Source organism: Rhinolophus sinicus, chromosome 17 (assembly GCF_057876585.1).
Source record: "Rhinolophus sinicus isolate RSI-liver-muscle chromosome 17, RSI-T2T, whole genome shotgun sequence".
In the NCBI taxonomy this organism is placed as follows: domain Eukaryota; kingdom Metazoa; phylum Chordata; class Mammalia; order Chiroptera; family Rhinolophidae; genus Rhinolophus; species Rhinolophus sinicus.
The window spans coordinates 73,153,102-73,170,020 of NC_142517.1; the positions used below are offsets into that span (position 1 = coordinate 73,153,102).

The 16,919-nt window shown below is 40.3% G+C and overlaps 1 pseudogene; it reads right to left on the reverse strand.

Moving 5' to 3' along the window:
* Positions 1-9,311: 9,311 nt before the first annotated feature.
* On the reverse strand, positions 9,312-10,565 carry LOC109453302 (large ribosomal subunit protein uL4 pseudogene; annotated as a pseudogene).
* Positions 10,566-16,919: the final 6,354 nt, after the last annotated feature.

Below are 16,919 nucleotides of genomic sequence, written 5' to 3' on the forward strand. Positions count from 1 at the left end.
CCAGTGGGGCTTGGTAGACTGGACCACTGCCTGCCACTGCCACCTGAGAAGGAGGAAGAAGGAATCCAATTGTGTGACCATGACTGTAATGAAATCATGACCCCAAACAGGAAACCTGACTCAGAGCTCCCTTTCATTTGTTACAATCCTGCTTCTTAGGTAATAAAGTTGATTTTTGCAAGGTGGAGGCAGACAAAAGCAGTTTTAAAAGAATTCAATTTCTAGATTTTCGGTTTGTATATGTACTGTTTCCTAAACTTTTCTGCCAGATAAGTGCTTTAATCATGGTGATAAACTGGCCATTGTCTTTCTCCCCCCATAACAAAAGAAAAATACAGCCCTGTCATTGAAACTTTCCATGGTTCATTGCCATGGGGTATAAAAATCTGCATAATGCTAAAAAAAATTTATTCAAAATATTGGTGCCAACGTTGAATGATCCAGTCACTGAGTAACAAGGCCTTTACAAGTTGGGAAACTCCCAGTTTTTAACTCAGTATTGAAGGGGGACTTAATGCAGTTATCAATCAATAGACCATCAGAATAATTTTTAATACCAATTTGCAGTGTTATTTTTAACAAACAGCTCAAAAGGAATTCAAACAAATTGAATGACATTGCTATAATAAAATTTTCTCTTCCTACATACTTAATTATGAAGTGGTCTCAAAGCTTATAACTGTGAAAAGAAAATGTGGGAATAAAATTGGTTCTAAACTTTATTTCTCTGTAGGGTTATTCATTCATGGGTATATAAGTCACTTGGGGAAAAAAAGCAGCTCCATCTCTCTCATTTAAGAAATGTGTTTCCAAAAGATATAATTTGTGGTTATTGACTAATCAAAATTTGTTATAAATGTTTTGTTCAATTGTATACTATTAATCTTTGTAATAATAACTCAGTATGTACTTCTATTTATGGCAGCTAGAGTGAGTCTTTTAAAATATAAATCAAATGATGTCACTTTCCTATCCAAAGTATACTTCTAGTGACCTCCTTACACACAAAATAAAATCTCAAGCATTTATCATGGCCAAAAAAACCCTGCATCTAGCCCCTGATTATATCCGACCTCATTTCTGATCCTTGCTCACTTCATTCTGGCCACACCTGCATTCTCAGTGTTCCTATAAGTCATACCCACCCTCCTACCTCGGGGCCTTTCCATTGTGTGTCCCCAGATAGTTACACGGTTCTCCACACACAAGGTCAATTCTTAATATTTTTTGGAGAAGCCTTCCCATCATGCTCTATCTCTTGTCCCCCACCCTCTGTTTAAAATGCTTCTCAGTCCTGACATCATACTATGTATTTATCTGTCAGTGTATTAATTATCTCCCCATTTTGGAACATGTGATCCATGAAAGATGAAACCTTATTTAATTTGCTTGCACTGAATCCCCAGTGCTTAGAATAGTGCCTGGACCATGCAGAAGTTACAATGAGCAAGCAATTAGTCTACTATCAAGTCCAACTCTGAGTCAAGTCAGCTTTCTCTCTTGCTTTCTAACCCTCTTCTTTGCCTCAGACTGGGTCACTGAGGGACAGTCATTATTTTAACTGTCTCTGGGTTCTATGCACAAGGTGCTTGTAGAAGAAATAGCTGTATATCAGAGTGCACCTCTTTGAAAGAAAAAGCCAAAAAATGTAGATGGACGCTAGAAAGGTGAGCAACACCAGAAGCAGAAGTTGGATTTTGTAGCTCTGGCTGACAGAATTCATTGCCCACTTACTGGCCAATTTCCCCTTTCTCTGTGTTAAGAGCATCCTGATTTCATGCAGGGTGGTCATGTGCCCTGTCCTGAAGGATAAATTATTTTTTAAGCCAATAATGAAGCTCCTGCTCTTCTTGGCCAGATATTCTCTTTCCTGGACACCTTTACATGGGGTGGAGTTGTGGCATGTGACCCAAATCAGGCGAAGCAGACAGAGGAGAACTCTGCTCAGGACTCCTGAGAAAAGGTTTGTTTTCTGAATAAAAACCAGAGACTCAAAATTATCTGTAACCCTTGTTGCTTTGGATGTTGGTGTGAGGATGTTAGGTCTGGAGTTGTCAACATGGAGTAAGTCAACCATCTTGTGAGCCTGAATAAAAACTATAAGGATTGTGAAGTAGAAAGAGAGAAAGAATCTGAGGCCGTAATAACATTATTCAGCCACTGAACAAAGTCTAGAGTTATTGAACCTCATTTCTTCGTAAGTAAATAATAAACATTTGTGTTCATTCATTTTACAAGTATTTATTGAGTTCTGCTGCGTGAGGCATTGGGATATAATAGAGGTTAAAATGGACAAGGATTACTACCTTTATAAAGCCTCTGTTCTAATTTTAAGCCTCTACCAGCTGGGATTTTTGTTACTTTTCCATGGACAGAATTGCTCAAAGGCAATGTAATGGTATCTGATCAGATGACAACCAAGGCTCTTATACTACACCTTTTCTACCTCTTCCTGTTGAAGGAGTAAACAAAAGATCTATAGTGAGTGATGTCAGAAAACTAGGCAGTTCCTGGAACTGCCAGAAACTAGGCAGTTCCGGGGACTGCCAAGAAGAGAGGAGAGGGATAAAGGAGACAGGCAGAAAGACCTCCCTAGGCAGAGAACAAGAGCAAAGGAAGCTGATACCTCTCCAGGCATATGCTGGAGATTGTTTCAGGCTCTCTCTGGAGGCTTGACCCTCCCCAGCTACCTTAGGTCCTAAGTACTGCCCGTGTTTGTTAGTGGAGAAGAGGGAATGCCCCCACGACATGCTACCAGAGTATAAAATGTCCCTGCCCTCCCAACCTCGGCGGGCAGCCCTTTCCTAAACCTGGCTGGGTGAGTCTGATGCACACACCTCTTTTCCGTGATTACCCTGCTTCTTAGGAATGCTGCAAAGGAATCCAGGCCACCCTTGCCCTGCTGCTCCTCTTCCCCTACTCCCAAGGGCACCTATTTCTGCTTTCTCTTCTCCTTTCACTCCCCTCTCCTCTGGACCCAGGAGTTGTTTTTCATCTTCTGTCCATTTTTCCCTTCATCTCAGGATGCTGCCTTCCTATAGGATGAACACTTCTTCTCACCTCCTTTCCTCCTCTCCAACTGTTGAGCGCAGGGGATGCTCAAGGCTCCTTAGATTTCACTGCGGATGAAAAGGTAAGAGCATTTCTCAGGGACTGGGTGGCTGATATTGGAGGGGGCGACAGAAGGAGGGGAGGCTATCTCCCTAACACTCAGTCTTGCTACTAGACCTCACCCCTTTCCCAGTCCCTCTCCAGATGGCAACTTCTAACTGAAAGATTCATCTCAAAACCTCTGCCCTCTCCATGCCTTATGGGCTCTTAGAGTTGCTAGTGATGCAGGAATGAAGGCTATACCTAACATCCCTGAGCACTTCCTATGTGCTAAGTACTCTTAGGTATTCTATTATTATTTTATTAACTCTTCAGTACAACTCTATGAGGTAAGCACGGTTATTTCCATTTTACAAAAGAAGAAACTGAGGTTTAGAAAAGTTATGTAATTTTGCCAACAGCACACAGCTATTAAGTGACTGGATCCTGAACACAATGAGTCCTGTGAGCAGAAAGGTGACATGGGATTTAGGGCCAGGGGCTGGCCAGTTTGGGCCCTGTCTTAGCTCTTTGTCTCTCCCACAGGGTATAAATCCTCAGGCTGTACAAAACAGCTCTGCTGTAGCAGCATCACTAAAGAAAGTAATCAGTCCTCCTGCCCATCAGGTTAGAGGATGAAGGCACTTGCTCACCCCACACACCCTCTTATGCTCCTGGACTCAGGCTGCCACTCCGTCACTGTAGAGCAGGTTGTCCCCAGCTTCAGGATTATAATGCCATTGGGTTGAGTCACAACTCCCGTACCCATAATTTCCTTTCCATCCTTTCCTCCCAAGGTGTTGCTTAGGGGTCAGGTTTCGTTCCACTCTTTCCCCTCTTCATTAATCTCTCCTACCCCCCAATTCTTTTCCTCCAAAGCCCTGCTATGTCACCTACCTCCTCCTCCATGTCTTTTATCTGCCCCTCCCAATCTAATCCCACACCGTTTCTGCCCCACCAGAAGGGGGAAGAAAGGGTAATCACAGAAGGCTTCTCTCACTATCTAAGAACTGTGGATTTCTCTCCCCACCCCATGCTGTGCAGGGTACATCATCACTGGATACTCATGTGCCTACACCTGTGACTCCTGGGACATGCAGGGGAAACCATGTGCTACTGCCAGTACAATCGTGCAGGGTACACCACTGCCTGCTGCTGCCACCTCACCTAAAGGAGACCAACATCTCCGCCTGGGGACCATAGAGGCAATAAAACCATGACCACAACCAGGAAATTCATGACTTCTGAGCTCAAGTCCTTCTGCCTGTAACACCCTGTCTTCCCACATAATAAAGATAGTCTTTGCTTATGTCTTTGGCGTGACTAGCCTCTGATTGGGTCTTCTCTCTCCACAGATTGTCTCCCTACCTCAAGTGCTCCAATGTGTGCTAAGATGGGGGAGGCTATGAAGAGGATCAGAAGAATTCAAATCAAAATCCCATCTTCACCACCATCATCTCATTCTTCAACAAACATTGAGTCACACAGTTCCAGACTGTCCTTGGCACCAGAGGTATAGAGAAATAAAATGATAATGTTGGGGAAAGTCATCAAGAAGACATGACCACTGGTTTGACCTCGTAGCTGGACGCGGGCAACTGGAGGCTCCCTACTCCCTCCCCTGTCCTTGGAATGTGCAATCCTCTTGTCTTCCCAATGCTAGAAGCTGCCTGAGGGCACAGCCTTGAAATTGTCATATGGTGAGACTGGGTACAAATCTCCTGTGTACATGACTGTCCCAGTTAAAGCCTTTATATAAACTTTTAAGATTTGGTGGGTGGACATGGAAATCTACTAGTCTTGTGGCTGCCTAAGACAAGCCTTGTATGTAAGTTTGCTTGTTTATGAAGCCTGTGGCCTCCCAACCTGGAGTGGTCTGCCTCTTCTTTGGTCTCTCCCTGCCCTCCGCATAAGGGCTGATTTCAGATTACACCCAGAGGCTCCTGAGGAGGCTGCAACCCAACACACACCCATCCCCAGGAGGGCTCACCACCTGGAACATCCCTTACACATCAAGGCACATATGCTTTGTCTCTGCTCTGAGTAACCTGAGTGGTCTAATGATCACTCCCCTGATCACTCCACAGTGTTTTAAAATATACCTTTTATTATTATTTAGGTATGGCAAGGCAAACAGATCAGGAGATGGCTGCCATTGAAAAGATAGATCCAAGAAGAAAGGACATGCCATGCTACACCATGACGGGTCACACAGGGAGGCCCTGGTGTCAGCCAGGAGTTGGGGGTAGGAGCTCGAGGAGGTGGGAAACAGGCAAGAGCCTTTTATTGTGGTTTCCGTGAGAAGAAATGGGTGAGGCAGGGTAAGCAGGTTTAGGATCAACTAATTTGAATAACTTCAGCAGTATCTGAGGCATAGGGGCTGTCCTAGATGTCTCGTACCTGGCCTTGTGGTGATGAGGGCAGGTGGATAGTGGCCCAGAGTGTGAAACCACAGTAAAGGACGTAGGCAAGGTTATGGACTCTGCGTTGGCTGCTTTGCATATGAAATGCATCCTCACAGGGTAGTTGTTGGCTAACTTTAGAAATTAGCTAACCTGGGGAAGGGCAGACCCTCCAGGGTCAGCAAAGCCCCAAGTTGTCAAAGCATCAGAAAATCAAAGGCGTGGTTAATACACATACTTTTTATAGGTAGTCGGTTTTCCTGACCCTTCCTCTAGGAGTCTGACACATAATTCTTCTTCAGAATACTATGATGCTCCAGCCTGGGAATTCCTATATGATGCCTTCGATCCTTCCTAGTGTGCTAGAATCACTATGCCACAAGCTCAGGGAGACAATTGTCATATAGTGAGGAATTTTTGTGATACAAGTAGTAGGAAGCTGGGCAAAACATAGGCAGCAGGCAAATCCCAGATCGTTTTAGCAAAGCTCAGTGCTGAAGTCTGACTCCCTGTCAGGGTCAGACTGTCTGACTTCACTCAGTGCAGTGCCCCTTTCGTGGGATTTGAGTGATGTTCCTACGAGTTAGTTATGCACCTGGTACTGGACCCTCTGCTGATATCAAAAGAGAAACTCTGAATTGTATTAGCCTGTGATTGGTGCCATGAAGCATGCAGAAAACAACAGAAGAGTCATTTGGCTTTGGAAATGCCAAATCAAAGAGAAAGTAGCAGGTGCCAAAGGCAGGTGGTAAGTCTTCCGGTAGCTTTCTGGTGTTTCTAGGGCTGGTCCCCGAGTGCAGGGCGTCTCTAGAGAACCATGAGCCAGGAGGGGAATATCAATTGACAATGTTTACAGCTTCCCAAACCATAGGGAAATATCTTTATCCCACTGCCTCTGGGATGCAGCGTAAATGAACCTGGTTCTGACTCCACATGAGTGATCACCCCTACTTGAAATCTGCAATCATTTGTCCCTGGCCAACCAGTTCTCAATGCCTCTGGCAAGGAAGATAAATCACCCATTGTTATAGAATTATATAGCCCAGCACTCATGACCTTTAAACAGTTCCCTTCAGTTCTGCATCAGGCACTCAGTAAAATAAAGCACTCCTAGTTCCTGGATGATTGGACCAAAAGAAAAAATAAAAATGGGACAAATGTCCAATATTCCCATTCTCTTCCACATAGGTCCAGTATGGAACACTATTACAGTGCTGGGTATGCTTTCCCTCCAGATGGTAATGGCTCACACCATGTACTGTGCAATGTTCCAGATCCTGGTTCCACCGACCAGGCCTCCATCTTTTCTGACCTTGGAAGAAGCGGAGAAGTAAGATTGGTGTTCAGATCTTCATTCTAATGGGAAGGTATTGACCTCAATGTGGCAGAATTGCTGTGGGACCAGAAGTGGGATTCTGTAGGTGCTGCTCCCTCCTCTCCTCTTTCCCTCTCCTTCCTCTCTAACCATCACAGCAAAGCTTTTGCTCCCAGCGACATTTTCCTCTGAAGTGTGTTACTCCTTCAGACAACAGTTAGCTTATTTATGTCGAGCACTCCATTGAAAAATGTACAGTTAATGACAAATATCTTAAATGGTTTATACTACTGGCTTTATCATGTAGCCCAACACAAAATTCTTTTTATTCATAATACTTAGCCAAAACATATTATTTCTTTTCTGAACTTTTGCCTTTGGGAGAAAAAAAAAATGGTAGCAATATTCCACAGGGAAAAACTGCTCCAAATGAGTCTGACAACTGCTTTATTTTTACTGCTCAAATACCTAAAATACTATAATCACAAAGAGAACAGGAAATTTTTCAGAAACCTAGACATTATTCAGTGATCCTTGATCATTTATTATTCATGAGATGAGATTGGGGAGATGGAACTCTCAAGACAGGAACCAGAAAAAGAAAATTAAAGCCAAAAATGTGTGTGCATGTGTGTGTGCATTTAGTTCTCCACAATTTTTATTCAGATGTTCAATACACCCACATAAGCTTCACATGTTGCCTTTGGATGCCTAGAATAGCATAGCTCACATTCTTTTTTATTTAATCAATGAAATTTATTTTTTAGAGCAGTTTTAGGTTCATAGCAAAATTAAGCAGAAATTCCAGAGTTCCCATGTACCTCTTGTCCTCATACAACCACAATCCCCCTCTATCGACATCCTTGCATCACATTGGGTACATTTGTTATAATCAGTGAACCTATACTGATGTATCATTATCATTCAAAGTTTATAGTTTACATTAGGGTTTACTCTTAGTGTTGTGCATTCTGAGTTATAACAGATGTATAATGACATGTTTCCAACATAATAGTATAGAGAATAGTTTCATGCTAGAAAATCCTCTGTGCTCTGCCTATTCATCCCTCCCTCCCTGAACCCTTGGCAACCACTGATCTTTTCACTGTCTCCACAGTTTTGCCTTTTCCAGAATGCTATATATTTGAGTCATACAATATGTAGAATTTTCAGATTGACTTCTTTCATTTAGTAATATATATTTAAGGTTCCTCTATGTCTTTTCATGGCTTCATAGATCCTTTCTTTTTAGCATTGATGAGTATTCCGTTGTCTGGATGCACCATAGCTTATTTATCCGTTCACCTACTGAAGGACCTCTTTTTTGCTTCTAAGTATTGGTAATTATAAATAAAGCTGCTATAAACATCTGCATGCTGGATTTTATGTGGATATACTTTTCAACGCCTCTGTATAAGTACCAAGGGGCATAATTTCTGGATCATATGGTAAAAGTATGTTTAGTTTTGTAAGCAGCCACCAAACTGTCTTCCAAAACAGCTATACCATTTTGCATTTCCACCAGAGATGTTCCACATCCTTGCCAGCATTTGGTGTTGTCAGTGTTCTGGATTTTGGGCTTTCTAATACATATATAGTCATATCTCATTGTTCTTTTAATCGGAAATTCCCTAATGACATATGCTTACTTGCCGTCTGTGTATCTTCTATGGTGAAATATCTCTTTCATGTCTTTGCTTATTTTTTAACCAGGTTGTTCATTTTTTTTATTGTTGACTTTTTTTAATTTTTAAAAATTTCCAATTCAGTTGACATTCAATATTATTTTATATTAGTTTCAGGTGCATGGCATAGTGATTAGACATTTATATAATTTACACAGTAATTCCCTTGATAAATCTAGTACCTTGAGTTTTAAGACGTTTTTATGAATTTTGGATAACAGTCCTTTATCAAATACATCTTTTGCAAATATTTTCTCCCAGTTTGTGATTTGTCTTTTCATTCTCTTGACATTGTCTTTTGCAGAACAGACGTTTTTGATTTTAATGAAATACAACTTAACAATTATTTCTTTCATGGATTGTATCTTTTTGTGTTGTATCTAAAAAGTCATCACCATACCCAAGGTCAACTAGGTTTTCTCCTATGTTATCTACAAGGAATTTTAAGTCTGTGATCCCTTCTGAGTTAACCTTTGGGAATAGCGTAAGGACAGTGCTGACATTCATTATTTTGCATGTGGATGTCCAGTTGCTCCAGCACCATTTGTTGAAAAAACTATCTTTTCTCCATTGTATTATTGCCTTTGCTCCTTGGTCAAAGATCATTTGACTAAATTTATGTGGGTCTATTTCTGAGCTCTCTATCTTGTTCTATTGATCTTCTTAAAAATTATTTCATGAATATCACACTACCCTGCTTACTGTTTTTTGTTCTTTTATTTTCGTTTTGTTTTTCATGTTTCTCACTGCCTCTTTGATCAGGTTTCTATTTAAAATTAGCTGTCTAAAGTTATTTGACCTTTACAGAATAAACAAATGTCAGTTTATGCCGTTATGCCACAGGCTTTTTTCTTCTGTGGTGGGTTTCTTTCCTGCAGGCTTCTTCTCGGGTGCTTGTTTCTTGGTAGCTGCAGCCTTTTTCCCCCCAAATCTTCTTCTGCTTTGTAGCACCAACAGCTTTCTTTCCTTTCTTCCCTGCGACTGACTTCTTGCCTGGAACCCCCTTCTCATCAGATTTGGCTTCTAGCACTGCTGCTGCTTTATCCCCCCGGAGCTGGTGGTTCTTGGCCTGGCAAAGAATGCTATTCCGGTGCATGATCTTTGCACGTGGGTCTAGCTTCAATATGATTCTCAGGTTTTTCAGTGGATTCTTCTTCAGGACTCTGTGATGAATCTTCTTGTGGGTACTCGGAGGGCTCTTTGGATCTCTGGGCTTTTCAAGATTCTCCTAAGGTCTATATTGAGCATCTTGTGCATGGAAAGATTGTAGTTACTCTTGAGAGAGGCAGCTTTATGCCAAGTGCCATACAGACCAATTAACCAAATGCAGAAATAACCCACATGCCGACCAAGAGCAAGTTTCAAAATATTCATTTTGCTTACATTAAGCAGAGTAATTCCAGGGATGTTCTGAAGGCTTTGATGATGCCGTTGTTCTTATTATAGATGATTCAAGGTCTCCTGTGCTAGATACGACAATGGTTTCTCATTTTGCCCTTGCCAACTCTCATTCACTGAGAGGTATCGACCTTTTTGATACCATTTGAGGCTTTAAGTTTCTTAAGGAGCAAAACAGTCTCCTTGGTCTTCTTATAGACGTCAGCTTTATCTCCAGCTACAAAAGAAAGTCCAGGAACTTCCTCAGTACGATGACCTTTAGACATGACCAGCCCTGGTAAGGCCCAGGCAGCCAGGGCAGAACAGATGGCATATCGCTTCTGTGTTGTGTTCACTCTGTGGTGCTAACGGCACCAGGTTTGGGTTGGTGCAAACATGCGGCCCCCACCACACGTAGTGCCAAAAGCACCCTGGCCGGAGCAATGAGTCCTACCACCTGAAGCCTGGGAATTGAGCCACAGCTCTGACAGAACCCCACGACTCAGCACTGGTTTGATGACCTGCTAATTCACTGACAGCACAGGGCTGTCTATTGTTTTTGCCCAAATTGGTTTGAATGAAGTTCACAATATCTGGTCGAATGGGAGCCTTGAACACAGCGGGCAAAGTGAGATTTTTGCCACATGATTCCCCATTTCTGGAGTGCCCCAATATCAGTGGAGGAGCACACGCCATGGCGGGGAGAAGAGACGGCCATGCTCGTTTCAGCTCAGTGGCTCCCATAGGAAAAGGCTACTGTAGCTTTATAGGAAGTCTTGATGTCTAGTAGTGGCAGTCCTCCAACTTTGTTCTTCTTCACTATTGAGTTAGCAATTCTGGGTCTTTGGCCTCTCTATATAAAACTTTAAAATAAATTTGTTGATATCCACAAAATAACTTGCTGAGATTTTTGTTGGAATTTTGTTGAATCTATAGATCAAGTTGGGAAGAACTCTCATCTTGACAACATTGAGTCTTCCTATTAATAAACATGGAATATTTCTTCATTTATTCAGTTCTACTTTGATATTTATTCATCAGAGCTTTGTAGTTCTCCTTTTATAGATTTTTGTGATGGACCGAATGTTTGTGTCTCCCCAAAATTCATGTTGAAATCTAACCTCTCAGTGTAATGGTATTAGGTGGAACATTGGAGAGGTAAATAAAATTAGATGAGGTCATGAGGATGAAACCCTCATGAATGGGATTTAGGGCTCTTTTAAGCATCATAAGAGAAAATGCTTCTTGTCTCTGCTTTTTATCATGTGAAGATACAAGAAAAAGTTGACACTCTGTAACCTAGAAGACTGTCCTCATCAGAACCCAGCCAGGCTGGCACCCTGATCTCAGACTTTCAACCTCCAGAACTGGGAGTACTAAATATCTTTTGTTTATAAGCTACCCAGTCTTATAGTAGCCTGAACAGACTAAGACAATCCTGTGTGTATTTTGTTGGATTTATACCTAAGTATTTAATTTTCTGGATGCTAATGTAAATAGTATTGTCTTCCTAAATTTTGTTGCTGTTATATGGAAATGTGACTTTTGTATATAACCTTGAACCCTGAAATCTTTCTATAATCATTTCTAAGTTCCAGAAATATTTTTGTCAATTCTGTCAGATATCCTGTATAGAAGATCATGTCATCGACAAACAAAAATTTTTATTTCTTCTTTCCCAATCTATATACCTTTCATTTCCTTTTTCTGTCTTGTTGCATTACCTGAGATTTCCAATGTAATGTTGAAAAGCAGAGGACATCCTTGCCTTCTTCCTGATCTTTGAAGGAATGCTTTGAGTTTTCCAACATTAAGTGTGATGTTACCTGTACATTTTTTGTAGATGTTATTTATTAAGTTAAGGAAGTTCCCCTCTGTTCTAAGAGTCTTTATCATGGAAGGATGCTGGATGTTGTCAAATGCTTTTTCTACATCTAATGAGATGATCATGTGATTTTTCTTTCATCTTGATGTGATGGATTATATCAGTGGATTTTTGATTGTTGAACTACCTTGCATACCTGAGATAAATCCCAGTTGATATGGTTATTTTCTTGGTGTAATTCTTTTTTATGCATTATTGGATTCAATTTACCAATATTTTGTTGAAGATTTTTGCCCCACTTTTTACACTGGAATAGTGATTCTTAACCAGAGAATTTAAAAATGTCTGGAAACACTTTTGGTTGTCACAAGTAGTGGGGAGATGATGATATTGACATCTAGTGGGTATAGGTCACAGATGCTGAGAAACATCCTGCAGTGCACAGGAGAGGTCTCCACAACAATCATTCCACAAAGAATCTCATGCTGAGAATAAGAATGTGCTAGAATGTGTGCTTCTATTGTTAGTAGATGGCCTTATTTCTCATTCAAAGGGAACACTGGAGATGGGTCTGAGCAAAAGTGAAAATACTGTTCTTCTAGATATCTCTATTTTCAAGCAAAATATATGTCTCTCCACTCCCTAATTCCCAAGAGGGATGCCTGTAACCTAAGTCAAGTCACAATGGCAAGAGAGAATCTCAGCTTTCCCAATAGCTGATGTTAACACTTCCTCCTCACATACTAGCAATTAGAAGCACATTTCTTACACATGTACAAACTGACCAATGAATAAGTATCTGGAAGATATTTTGAATGACAGGTTTCTAGTTCTACAGAAACCACAAAACTGACCTTAAGAGAGAAAGAGATTGGAGCAACCAGTGTATCATGTGTTATAGATGTATATGCCAACTGCTTTTATTTATTTGTGTGCTCTCTAAATTTCAGAAGTCAGAGCTTCTGCACATTTGTGCAGCAGAAACATAGTGTGGAACATTTGAGGAAATATTGGTTATCTAGTAAGTCATCACTGGGCTCTTATCTTAGCATCACATACACTATTTTTGAGGTATTAAGTGTTATTGTATTAAATAAATCACCTCTTAAGTGAGAGGAATTGTTATTTTTGTTTTTGGCAATCCCATATAGAAGAAATGTCACTACATGATCTATAAGAAAAAGAATATGTCAGTACTAAGACTTGGACCTAAGCCCTTAGTGTATGGAGTGAAGACAGAATAGAGGAGTCCTGATTATAAATAGAAACTCCATTCAGGCCCTAAATAGATTCAAAAGACAACAAGAAAACAATTCTCTGACTCTACAGTGACAGTATTGGTCTGAGCAATGATCACTATTTGATTGACATGACATAATTTGAGAGGTTCTAAGAAAGTTCCCTTTCTTAAAATGTCCTTGTCCTTCCTGCTTCAAATACTCTTCCTAGATTAATTGAGAGAGTAAAAGTAACCAGAAACATCCGAGCCTTCTGTTTAAAAACACACAACCACAAGAGTAGTCCCACTTTGAGCCTTACCCAACATTGTTTTGTGTATAATGGGAGGGACAATAGATACTAAGGTAGAAAAATTACCAAGGCAAGGTTGACACTATTTACTCTGGAGTTAGTCCTGGAGCTCAGCCTTAGAGAGGAATGAAGAAAGAAAGTTTCATCCACTAGTCAGATTTATCTGGCAGACGATACCATAGCTGAGGAGTAAGAGGTAGAAATGGTGGGGCTATCATAAGGTGTTTGTGTGGGTGTCAGGAGAGAAAGGCTGAAACGGGATGAGAGGCTGAAGACTGCCTGAGACTGAATATGCTTATATGAAAAAGGTAGGTTTCCTCCCATGATGGACTGAGAGTCGATTTTCAAAAGAAAACACTATGAGTGAAGCTTAAGGGTTTCACTAATTAATGGAAAACTCTGAGAGAAGAGATTTGTATAGCCCTCTTTGGCATATGATTAGCAAGATGAGGACAGACAAGCAGCAAGTTTCACAAAGGAGAGACACAGTGTACCACTTAATTATATGCTTGTCTTACGTAAGCAACTAGTACTGGAGGTTTATGGTATATAAGATAAGCACAATGTGCGTGAATAAATTGCCACATCTAGTGGCGAACTACCCATTAATTGTTATGGATTGTGTAAAATTTCACACTTCCAGAGAAAAATACATATGGGTGAACTACATTAGGTGTGGTCTCCTCTAAATAGAATCTTTACCTTTAAGAGTAAGGTTGAGCCACAGCCTATCCAACACTTGTTACTATTTGTCTTGTTCATGATAGCCATTCTAACTGGTGTGAGGTGATATCTCATTGTGGTTTTATTTTCATTTCTCTGATAATTAGTGATGTTGAGCATTTTTTCACGTCTACTGGCCATTTGCATGTCCTCTTTGGAGAAATGTCTATGCAGGTCCTCTGCCCATTTTTTTAATTGCATTGCTTGGATTTTTGTTGTTGTTGTTATTGAGTTGTATGAGTTCCTCATATATTTTGGATATTAGCCCCTCATCGGAGGAGTTGTTTGCAAAAATCTTCTCCTATTCAGTTGGTTGCCTTTTTATTTTGTCGATGGTTTCTTTTGCTGTGTAGAAGCTTTTTAGTTTGATATAGATAGCAGTTTAATGGTTACCAGAGGGCAAGGAGGGACGGGGGTGGTTTATGAGGGTAAAAGGGATCAAATATATGGCAATGGAAGGAGAACTGACTCTGGGTGGTGAACACACAATGTGATATATAGATGATGTAATACAGAATTGTACATCTGAAACCTTATGTAACTTTACTAACAATTGGCACCCCAATAAACTTTAATTTTAAAAAAGAGTAAGGTAGAGCCCATCAGTCCTAATATTCATAATAATAGCTGTTTTAATTATATAAAACAGATTCATATAATTTATGAAGAAAAGGATTTACTGCTGTAACAAATTTTTTGAGTTATTTAATCAATACATTCTTGCTCTCAGTAATAGCTAGTTCCTAGTTTTCCCATAGTTTCCCCATCCATTGAATCAATGGAGTCATTTCTTAGATTTGAGTCTGAAAGCTGACTTCTTTGAATCCCTGGGGAGAAAATAATGTTAAAGATAAAACTTTTCTGAAAGAGAAAATTTGAACTAAATTAAAATTTTTTCCTTTATTAAGAAAGCCAAGGTCTGGTCTTAGAGTTTTACCAAAAGTTGATGTTCCATGTCTCTATTCAACCATGGAAAAAACCACAAATATTATTCTTACAGTGTAGGACATCGTTCTTCAAATGGTATGCTTGAGGCATCAGTGTTTTCACCTGCTAGACAATGTTTTCACGCTCCAGTACCTGTCTTTCTGGGAAGAACTAGATGGGTTTGGGTCTGAGGATTTCATCCTGAGGGTTGTCAATAAGGGAGGGAATTTGTGTGTCAATCCTCGTCTTAGATCTGTTCTCAGATCTTTTATAGTGCTTGTCCCTCCTCCTCTCTCTCGTCATGTGCATTCTTGGCATCGCCCAATGTCAACTCCCCTATAGATTCCCCTATAGATTCAACTTCCCTGTTATATTAGAAATAGAGTTTAACCATCGTTGGCTCATTTCCTCTAAAGACTCAAATGGAAGAGTAGGGGTCTAATTGCTGTTGCTTAAATATTCCCTGCCAGGTAATAAATCAAAATGTTCTTCTGGCTGGGACATGCTGACAAATGCAAAGTCACCTTGGATTCATGATATATTTTTTGGGGAAAAACATACACATCTTTGGAAACTTAATCATTTGCTTCTTTTTTATAGGAAAAAATTATTAGGAATTTCTCCACAAAAAATTCTCAGTAAATTAGGTGACATCTGACTTACTTTTTCTTCAATGTTTACCTATACATATTAATAATTATAAACACAAGTTAAAGAAGTACAGTCTGAATCCATACATAATATACTGATCTTGGTTAAGGAATCATGGAGTGAAGATAAAAGAAGAAGATTAAACAAGAGAAAGTGAAAGTGAGAACAAAAGGAAACCCAGGAAAGGAATAAAAACATAGGAGGCACTTCTGGTCCAGGTAATATACACAGACTAATTTTTTCCCAGCTAAGTACACTATCAACCCTGGAAATACTGCTACAAGCAATCAAAGGAAAAGTCTGAATAGTGGAAAGAAGAAGCCAAACCCCAGAGTTAGAGGAACAACACAGTGACAGTGAGTCTCACAACGCACTTCCCAACAGAAGGTCATCGAAATTCAGCACTTCCTGACCTCAACCTAATAATAGAAGGTGGCCCGGGTAGGCTTATTCTCCCGTCAGAATAAATGGGGGCTCCTATGAAATCCTAAGCAAGCCTAGCAGCGCCAACAAGGAATATCATTAGAGACCCCCACTGACAATAAGTGACAAAGGATGAACTCTTTTTCTTCACTGGTTCTGAGATGTCCCATTCCAGTGAGAGACACCAGGAGGACAAACAACTTTAGCAACAGGGATCCTACCACAAGGATCCCAGTCCAGGAAGCACTCTCTCATACTTAAAGGAATCAAATGGCTCAGCCTGGGGATACTTCTGAACCCTCTTGTTAAATGCACGTATCTACTTTGAGCTTTATCAAACAGTGTTCTGTGTATAATGGGAAGGGCAATGGAACCTAAAGTGAAAAAAATCACAAAGGTAAATTTTATTTATGCCATCATTTACTCTGTCAAATGTGGAGCCCAGCCCTGGAGGGGAGAAAGGAAGAGGAATATGTCTACTAGCATGAGCTTCCTGAGCGAAGGTACTCTGAGGGGTAGATAATAAAAAATGTGAGAAAGTAAGATGCCTTTGGGATAAAAATACTGGGGTAGTAAAGGTGCGTTTAGTGCTCTGAGGACAGTTTGAGATTGAGTGTGCTTAAATGAAAGTGCCTAGATGAAAAGGATAGGTTTCCTCTGTGTACAGGCTGAGGGAAATTATCTGTGGGAAATGCTTGAATGACTGACGCTTAATGGAGAAATACAAAGCATGGAAAGTGATCAAAGAAGACTATGCCATCCCTAATTAGCAGTGGGATGGGCTAGAAATAGGATTCACAGAAAGAAGAGGGACTCACCTCTCTACTCACCTCAAACAGACATCTAAAGACATCTATATCAGTTTATATCAAACTGGGAGTTGTGAGAAATTCAACACTGCAGTAGTAAATATATATATATTTTAAACTCATCATAAATATATATATTTTAAACCCATTTAAACTCATAAA